This window comes from Drosophila simulans, unplaced genomic scaffold (assembly GCF_016746395.2).
Source record: "Drosophila simulans strain w501 unplaced genomic scaffold, Prin_Dsim_3.1 Segkk39_quiver_pilon, whole genome shotgun sequence".
NCBI lineage: Eukaryota > Metazoa > Arthropoda > Insecta > Diptera > Drosophilidae > Drosophila > Drosophila simulans.
Genome location: NW_025416835.1, coordinates 48,942 through 58,769, shown reverse-complemented (window position 1 = coordinate 58,769; position 9,828 = coordinate 48,942). Strand labels below are relative to the sequence as shown.

General features: G+C 35.1%; 1 non-coding gene and 1 pseudogene across 1 annotated transcript; both read right to left on the bottom strand.

Annotated features, from left to right (window-relative positions):
* Positions 1-128: 128 nt before the first annotated feature.
* LOC120285525 lies at positions 129-4,043 on the bottom strand. The gene has a single exon (XR_005544814.1). It is a non-coding gene; the product is annotated as a large subunit ribosomal RNA (ribosomal RNA).
* Positions 4,044-4,434: 391 nt separating this feature from the next.
* Positions 4,435-4,611, bottom strand: LOC120285529 (annotated as a pseudogene).
* Positions 4,612-9,828: the final 5,217 nt, after the last annotated feature.

Here is a 9,828-nt window from a genome sequence, read left to right as displayed (position 1 = left end):
AGGTGTTTGGCAACTTGATACAATTCTTTAAAGTCTTTATATCAAAAATTATATGATAGGGACAATATCATATGCGTCACTTAAATTGATGACGAGGTGTTTGGCTACAGGAAAAAATCATTTATTTATCGAATCATCAAGCAAGGATAAGCTTCAGTGGATCGCAGTATGGCAGCTGCTCAACCACTTACAACACCTTGCCTGTTACAAAAGTCGTTTACAATGATTCTAGGCTTTGTCATTGTATTAAATAATCTTTATATGTAACTAGCGCGGCATCAGGTGATCGAAGATCCTCCTAATTTACTATGTTACAAATTACATTGGCATCACATCCATTGTCGTTTATAAAATAAATTATAAACTTTAAATGGTTTAGAAGCCATTACAATGCAAATTGCCCCTTATTTATCATTGCAGTCCAGCACTACGATAGGCTTCAGGCATAATCCAACGGACGTAGCTCATACCACTGTTCGCTCGAACAAGTATTGTGCCATTGGTCCGTACCTGCGGTTCCTCTCGTACTACGCAGGAATGCTGTCGCAACAACGTTTTGTCATTAGTAGGGTAAAAACTAACCTGTCTCACGACGGTCTAAACCAGCTCACGTTCCCTTGCATGGGTGAACAATCCAACGCTTGGTGAATTTTGCTTCACAATGATAGGAAGAGCCGACATCGAAGGATCAAAAAGCGACGTCGCTATGAACGCTTGGCCGCCACAAGCCAGTTATCCCTATGGTAACTTTTCTGACACCTCTTGTTAAAAACTCTTTAAACCAAAAGGATCGATAGGCCGAGCTTTTGCTGTCCCTGTGTGTACTGAACACCGAGATCAAGTCAGCATTTGCCCTTTTGCTCTATGTGTGGTTTCTGTCCGCACTGAGCTGGCCTTGGGACACCTCCGTTATATTTGAGAGATGTACCGCCCCAGTCAAACTCCCTACCTGGCAATGTCCTTGAATTGGATCATACCTGAGTAATTGAGTTATACCAAATTTTCAATCAAAAATACATAAATGCATCGTTTTATTAAAGAATTTGTTTGCGAGTATATAACAAACTCGTGATACTTTGATCAAGAAGCTTGCATCAAAACCAATACCATAAGATATAATAAATATATCCGTATAATGGCTAGGAAATGATACACGTTCCATTTAATCAAGTAAGTAAGGAAACAATAAGAGTATGGTATTTCATTGACGATACCAAACCGAGGTCTAATATCTCCCACTTATTCTACACCTCTTATGTCTCCTTACACTGCCAGATTAGAGTCAAGCTCAAAAGGGTCTTCTTCCCCGCTAATTATTCCAAGCCCGTTCCTTGGTTGTGGTTCGCTAGATAGTAGATAGGGACAGTAGGATCTCGTTAATCCATTCATGCGCGTCACTAATTAGATGACGAGGCATTTGGCTACCTTAGAGAGTCATAGTTACTCCGCCGTTGACCCGCGCTTACTTGAATTTCTTCACTTTGACATTCAGAGCACTGGCAGAAATCACATTGTGTCAACACCCGCTAGGGCCATCACAATGCTTTGTTTTAATTAGACAGTCGGATTCCCCAAGTCCGTGCCAGTTCTGAATTGATTTTAATTGATAATCTATAATTGATAAGAACTAATTGGTTTAACCCAAATAGTATTCTTAAAAATTTTAGCAAGAAAGTTCACAATTGGCTACGTAACTAAACTATCCGGGGAACAAGTAACTAACATAAATGCTAGAAACTCTATTTACCCAGAACGAGCACATAAAACCATGTTATTGTTTCCCAATCAAGCCCGACTATCTCAATCTTCAGAGCCAATCCTTATCCCGAAGTTACGGATCTAATTTGCCGACTTCCCTTACCTACATTATTCTATCGACTAGAGACTCTCACCTTGGAGACCAGCTGCGGATATTGGTACGGCCTGTTGAGAAGTTTGCGTGTCCCCACCATAAATTTTCAAGGTCCGAGGAGAAAATATCGACACAACAGTATATGTCATGCTCTTCTAGCCCATCTACCATATCTCTCTGCGAAAGACTTCCATGGTAGTACGGCTATAAAACAGAAAAGAAACTCTTCGATATCTCTCGACGGCTTCTTTATGGTCGTTCCTGTTGCCAGGATGAGCACGAGGCCCTATTTAATAACAAACGGATACTCAACAGGTTACGGAATTGGAACCGTATTCCCTTTCGTTCAAATTATTCAAGTGTATTATATTCGCTTTGTTTATATAGTTAGCATTTTTGTTTACTTGAAAATTTTCGGCTTTCGCCTTGAACTTAGGACCGACTAACTCGTGATCAACCACTGTTCACACGAAACCCTTCTCCATTCAGTCCTCCAAGGTCTCATTCGATTATTTGCTACTACCACCAAGATCTGTACAATGGCAGCTCCATGCAGGCTTACGCCAAACACTTCTACGCATACATTGTACCTTCCTACTCACTAAAGTTTCAAAATTTATATCACAAGTAATATAAATCATCTACTTTAGCGGTAATGTATAGGTATACAACTTAAGCGCCATCCATTTTAAGGGTAGTTGCTTCGGCAGGTGAGTTGTTACACCTCCTTAGCGGATTTCGACTTCCATGATCACCGTCCTGCTGTTTTAAGCAACCAACGCTTTCATGGTATCTGCATGAGTTGTTAATTTGGGCACCGTAACATTACGTTTGGTTCATCCCACAGCGCCAGTTTGCTTACCAAAAGTGGCCCACTGGGCACATTATATCATAACCTTGAACTTCATATCAAGAAAGTTAAGGTTCTTACCCATTTAAAGTTTGAGAATAGGTTAAGATCGTTTCGACCCTAAGGCTCTAATCATTCGCTTTACCAATAAGATTATTTTATATAATATTAAAATGCACCAGCTATCCTGAGGGAAACTTCGGAAGGAACCAGCTACTAGATGGTTCGATTGGTCTTTCGCCCTATACTCAATTCTGACAATCGATTTGCACGTCAGACTGTTTCGGTCTTCCATCAGGGTTTCCCCTGACTTCAACCTGATCAAGTATAGTTCACCATCTTTCGGGTCACAGCATATATGCTCAAGGTACGTTCCAGTTAGAGGCATAAATAATATAATATACATTATACATAACTATATAGAACGCCCCGGGATTGTGTTAATTAGCTATAAATAGCTAAAAAACTAATCCCATTATTAGTCAAGTTAATTACGCTTATTAGGTTTACATCCCAATAACTTGCACATATGTTAGACTCCTTGGTCCGTGTTTCAAGACGGGTCCCGAAGGTATCCTGAATCTTTCGCATTGTTAATCATACAAGAGCATATAATAAACACAAAAATCAATGATAATTATGCCATTATATAATTCCGAAAAATTAACGCTCTGTAATAATATAAATCTATCAGCACTTTATCAAATTAATAACATTTATTCTGTGTTAAAATGCAAGCAATTTAATTGGAATAAACTATAAGTTATATTTTATGATAAATTTGGGATATGCTAATAGATTACAATGTCCTTATATGGAAAAATGCACATTATTCTTAATAATATTATTTAAATATTACAATTTTAATGATGAATTTTCCATAACGGATATTCAGGTTCATCGGGCTTAACCTCTAAGCAGTTTCACGTACTGTTTAACTCTCTATTCAGAGTTCTTTTCAACTTTCCCTCACGGTACTTGTTTACTATCGGTCTCATGGTTATATTTAGTTTTAGATGGAGTTTACCACCCACTTAGTGCTGCACTATCAAGCAACACGACTCTTTGGAAACATCATCTAGTAATCATTAACGTTATACGGGCCTGGCACCCTCTATGGGTAAATGGCCTCATTTAAGAAGGACTTAAATCATTAATTTCTCATACTAGAATATTGACGCTCCATACACTGCATCTCACATTTGCCATATAGACAAAGTGACTTAGTGCTGAACTGTTTTCTTTTCGCTCGCCGCTACTAAGAAAATCCTTGTTAGTTTCTTTTCCTCCCCTAATTAATATGCTTAAATTCAGGGGGTAGTCCCATATGAGTTGAGGTGTATATATAACTATATTTTGCCATAAATTCTTTATATATAAATGATAAAACAATCAATTAAATTCGTTATAAATAGTTCCAATAGTTCTTGTAAGCAAAGTTATTTTTTATCCATTTAACGAACCAACGAAGAATAATAACATAACAAGTTTTTTTTTTTCGAATCATTAATAAGAGACAATTCTAGATGAAAAATATTTCAATTTTTTATGCTAGACATTTCTCAGTATTATTTGATTGAAAAAGAAAATATTTCTCTTCGTTTTTCACATTCAAATGTGAGATAATGTTTTTCATTTCTTTTTTAATATTATGAATAAAATCATTATTTAATCCAATAATATACCATATGCTTATAAAAAATTTATAAACAACTTAATTAGCATAGTCTTACAACCCTCAACCATATGTAGTCCAAGCAGCACTATAAAATTAATTAAAGTACATAACAGCATGGACTGCGATATGCGTTCAAATGTCGATGTTCATGTGTCCTGCAGTTCACACGATGACGCACAGTTTGCTGCGTTCTTCATCGACCCATGAGCCGAGTGATCCACGCTTAGAGTTTTATAATTCATTTTTATATATGTCAATATTGTTTTTATTGAAAGAAATTAAAAATACACCATTTTACTGGCATATATCAATTCCTTCAATAAATTTATTTTTATACCTAAAATAAATGTTGCGAAATGTCTTAGTTTCATATAAGCATTATGTATCATAATAATCTGGTTATGGTTTGCTATTTTGGGTGACACATACTGCAAAATTATATAAAACATTAACCTGATGGATGACAGGTACAAACATTGTATATTTTAGGTTGTGCATTAGCCAACGTATGCTCATAACATAGATGAACAATACATATTCGCAACGCGTGTATATTATGGTCCATATACACACAAACTTATTTCGATTACCACATTCAAAATTATTTTAATTTTAATTCGACTTCCACTTTCGAATTTAGTTTAGTTTCTTCGATTTCCATTTTCGAGAATTTGTTTTTATAGGAAACGCCGTTGTTGTAGTAAGTACTGCCACAAATACGCACAACAACATTAATAATGTTAAAGTCTTTTTATGAGGTTGCCAAGCCCCACATATAAATAAAATAAAAGCCATCTACATTTTATTTTCACTTTAACTTTTGATTCCGTAGAATCATTTTGTAATATTTTTATTTTGGTAAATTGTATTTATTTGTATTATAACAAATGTTTATTAACGGTAAGGATATTATACAATAATGATCCTTCCGCAGGTTCACCTACGGAAACCTTGTTACGACTTTTACTTCCTCTAAATAATCAAGTTCGGTCAAACTTTTGCGAAACAACCGTAACACGCAAGGCGTCACAGTGATCACGTCCGGAGACCTCACTAAATAATTCAATCGGTAGTAGCGACGGGCGGTGTGTACAAAGGGCAGGGACGTAATCAATGCGAGTTAATGACTCACACTTACTGGGAATTCCAAGTTCATGTGAACAGTTTCAGTTCACAATCCCAAGCATGAAAGTGGTTCAGCGGTTTACCCGGACCTCTCGGTCTAGGAAATACACGTTGATACTTTCATTGTAGCGCGCGTGCAGCCCAGGACATCTAAGGGCATCACAGACCTGTTATTGCTCAATCTCATTATTGCTAGACGCAATTTGTCCATTTAAGAAGCTAGTGTCCTTATAATGGGACAAACCAACAGGTACGGCTCCACTTACATAAACACATTCAAACACAATAAACATTTTACTGCCACCATGAATGAAGGCTACATAAGCTTCAGCACCATAATCCTGAAGATATCTATTTAATATATTGAGTCTCGTTCGTTATCGGAATTAACCAGACAAATCACTCCACGAACTAAGAACGGCCATGCACCACCACCCATAGATTCGAGAAAGAGCTATCAATCTGTCTTACACACTTATGTTCGGACCTGGTAAGTTTTCCCGTGTTGAGTCAAATTAAGCCGCAGGCTCCACTCCTGGTGGTCCTTCCGTCAATTCCTTTAAGTTTCAGCTTTGCAACCATACTTCCCCCGGAGCCCAAAAGCTTTGGTTTCCCGGGAAGCGACTGAGAGAGCCATAAAAGTAGCTACACCCAATTGCTAGCTGGCATCGTTTATGGTTAGAACTAGGGCGGTATCTGATCGCCTTCGAACCTCTAACTTTCGTTCTTGATTAATGAAAACATCTTTGGCAAATGCTTTCGCTTAAGTTAGTCTTACGACGGTCAAGAATTTCACCTCTCGCGTCGTAATACTAATGCCCCCAAACTGCTTCTATTAATCATTACCTCTTGATCTGAAAACCAATGAAAGCAGAACAGAGGTCTTATTTCATTATCCCATGCACAGAATATTCAGGCATTTGAAGCCTGCTTTAAGCACTCTAATTTGTTCAAAGTAATAGTACCGGCCCACAATAACACTCGTTTAAGAGCACTAGTGCAGGTTTTTAAATAGGAGGAACATATGAAAAAATACAAGTATTTAATCACATATAAGAACTCCACCGGTAATACGCTTACATACATAAAGGTATAGTACTAACCATAATTGTAAGTTGTACTACCCGTATGAAGCACAAGTTCAACTACGAACGTTTTAACCGCAACAACTTTAATATACGCTATTGGAGCTGGAATTACCGCGGCTGCTGGCACCAGACTTGCCCTCCAATTGGTCCTTGTTAAAGGATTTAAAGTGTACTCATTCCAATTACAGGGCCTCGGATATGAGTCCTGTATTGTTATTTTTCGTCACTACCTCCCCGAGCTGGGAGTGGGTAATTTACGCGCCTGCTGCCTTCCTTAGATGTGGTAGCCGTTTCTCAGGCTACCCGTTGCAACCATGGTAGTCCTAGATACTACCATCAAAAGTTGATAGGGCAGACATTTGAAAGATCTGTCGTCGGTACAAGACCATACGATCTGCATGTTATCTAGAGTTCAACCAATATAACGATCTTGCGATCGCTTGGTTTTAGCCTAATAAAAGCACATGTCCCATAAGGTTCATGTTTTAATTGCATGTATTAGCTCTAGAATTACCACAGTTATCCAAGTAACTGTTAACGATCTAAGGAACCATAACTGATATAATGAGCCTTTTGCGGTTTCACTTTTAATTCGTGTGTACTTAGACATGCATGGCTTAATCTTTGAGACAAGCATATAACTACTGGCAGGATCAACCAGAATAATGTTTTTCCTTCATATTCCATTCATATTTTTTGAATCGAAATAAGCAATATAATAGATATATGGATTTTTCACTTTATATAATTCCATGATTTTTATTATATTGAATAAAATTCAATATTTCGCCTTTGGGTAAAATTTTAAATATATATTTATAAGTAAAATATCCATTCGATTACGGCCATTTTTATATAGCATTCGTAATCCATAATTTCATTTTTAATTTATACTTGTTTTACCAATATAACAAGAATTTCATATAATTATTGTAATATATATGTTTCTATAATTATATCTTTTTATATATACATATTTCATTATAAAATATCATTTTATTTCCAACATACATAATTATTGTATCCACACATGTACAATTTTTGTTTAACCAATATAAATATTAAGTTAAATCATTTGCATTTTGAAGATAAATTTAAAATTTATCTCTTTTCATATATCTCTCTGGTAATATATAACATAAAACCAAGCGCATATGATAATATTTCCACATTTAATATATAATTTTATATTTCTTTCATAAGAATCCATATTTGTATTATACCGTAACGATATAATAATCCAACTATACGGCAGGTAATAAATAAATATTTGCCTGCCTCCAAAAATTAACGATAATATATGGAAACGATTTGTTATTCTATATATAATAGAAACTTGACTTTTGTTTCAACGATATTATCTAAAAAGCGTATATTCCTATTATCCGCGGAGCCAAGTCCCGTGTTCTATAGAACTGAGAAACAAATTTGTACGGATAATAATATACTTTATTGTATGTAACCAATATAAACATAATCCGAAATAAATATTTCGAATAATGCGGGAGGTCGGCAACCACTGCCTACCTATAGTAGTTTTTGAACCCGCTGTCGTCAAAGCGGGTATTTTCAATTCCGTTTGCCACCCAACATACGGGCTATTCTCTTATATATTAAGAGATTATATGAACATTTCATTTTTTTTTCCATTATTCATATATAATATGATTATTTTTTTCTTTATACATATAATACATATTAATTTTCATATGTTTATTATTTAATTTACTCATATTATTGCCAAAATCATATGAATACATAAGTTTTGAACAATATGAGAGGTCGGCAACCACTGCCTACCTATAGTAGTTTTTGAACCCTCTGTCGTAATTCCGGTCGTTTACACTACTATACCCTCTCCCTATAATGGCTTTTCTCTATAATACTAAGAGAATGTGGGAATATTTCAGCATTTTTTTCCTTATACATATAATAATTAATCATTTTCATATGTATATTATTTAATTTACTCATATAATTCCCAAAATCATATGAATTCATAAGTTTTGAACAATATGAGAGGTCGGCAACCACTGCCTACCTATAGTAGTTTTTGAACCCTCTGTCGTAATTCCGGTCGTTTACACTACTATACCCTCTCACTATAATGGCTTTTCTCTATAATACTGAGAGAATGTGGGAATATTTCAGCATTTTTTCCCTTATACATATAATAATTAATCATTTTCATATGTATATTATTTAATTTACTCATATAATTCCCAAAATCATATGAATACATAAGTTTTGAACAATATGAGAGGTCGGCAACCACTGCCTACCTATAGTAGTTTTTGAACCCTCTGTCGTAATTCCGGTCGTTTACACTACTATACCCTCTCACTATAATGGCTTTTCTCTATAATACTGAGAGAATGTGGGAATATTTCAGCATTTTTTCCCTTATACATATAATAATTAATCATTTTCATATGTATATTATTTAATTTACTCATATAATTGCCAAAATCATATGAATACATAAGTTTTGAACAATATGAGAGGTCGGCAACCACTGCCTACCTATAGTAGTTTTTGAACCCTCTGTCGTAATTCCGGTCGTTTACACTACTATACCCTCTCACTATAATGGCTTTTCTCTATAATACTGAGAGAATGTGGGAATATTTCAGCATTTTTTCCCTTATACATATAATAATTAATCATTTTCATATGTATATTATTTAATTTACTCATTTAATTGCCAAAATCATATGAATACATAAGTTTTGAACAATATGAGAGGTCGGCAACGGTCTTTCCTCTATAATACTAAGATAATATGGGAATATTTCAGCATTTTTTCCCTTATACATATAATAATTAATCATTTTCATAAGTATATTATTTAATTTACTCGTATATAATTGCCAAAATCCTATGAACACATAAGAGAATACAATATGAGAGGTCGGCGCAACCATAATATAGTAGTTGATGACGAGGTGTTTGGCAACTTGATACAATTCTTTAAAGTCTTTATATCAAAAATTATATGATAGGGACAATATCATATGCGTCACTAAATTGATGACGAGGTGTTTGGCAACTTGACACAATTCATTAAAAGTTTTTATATTAATTATATGATAGGGACAATATCATATGCGTCACTAAATTGATGACGAGGTGTTTGGCAACTTGACACAATTCATTAAAATTCTTTATATTAATTATATGATAGGGACAATATCATATGCGTCACTAAATTGATGACGAGGTGTTTGGCAACTTG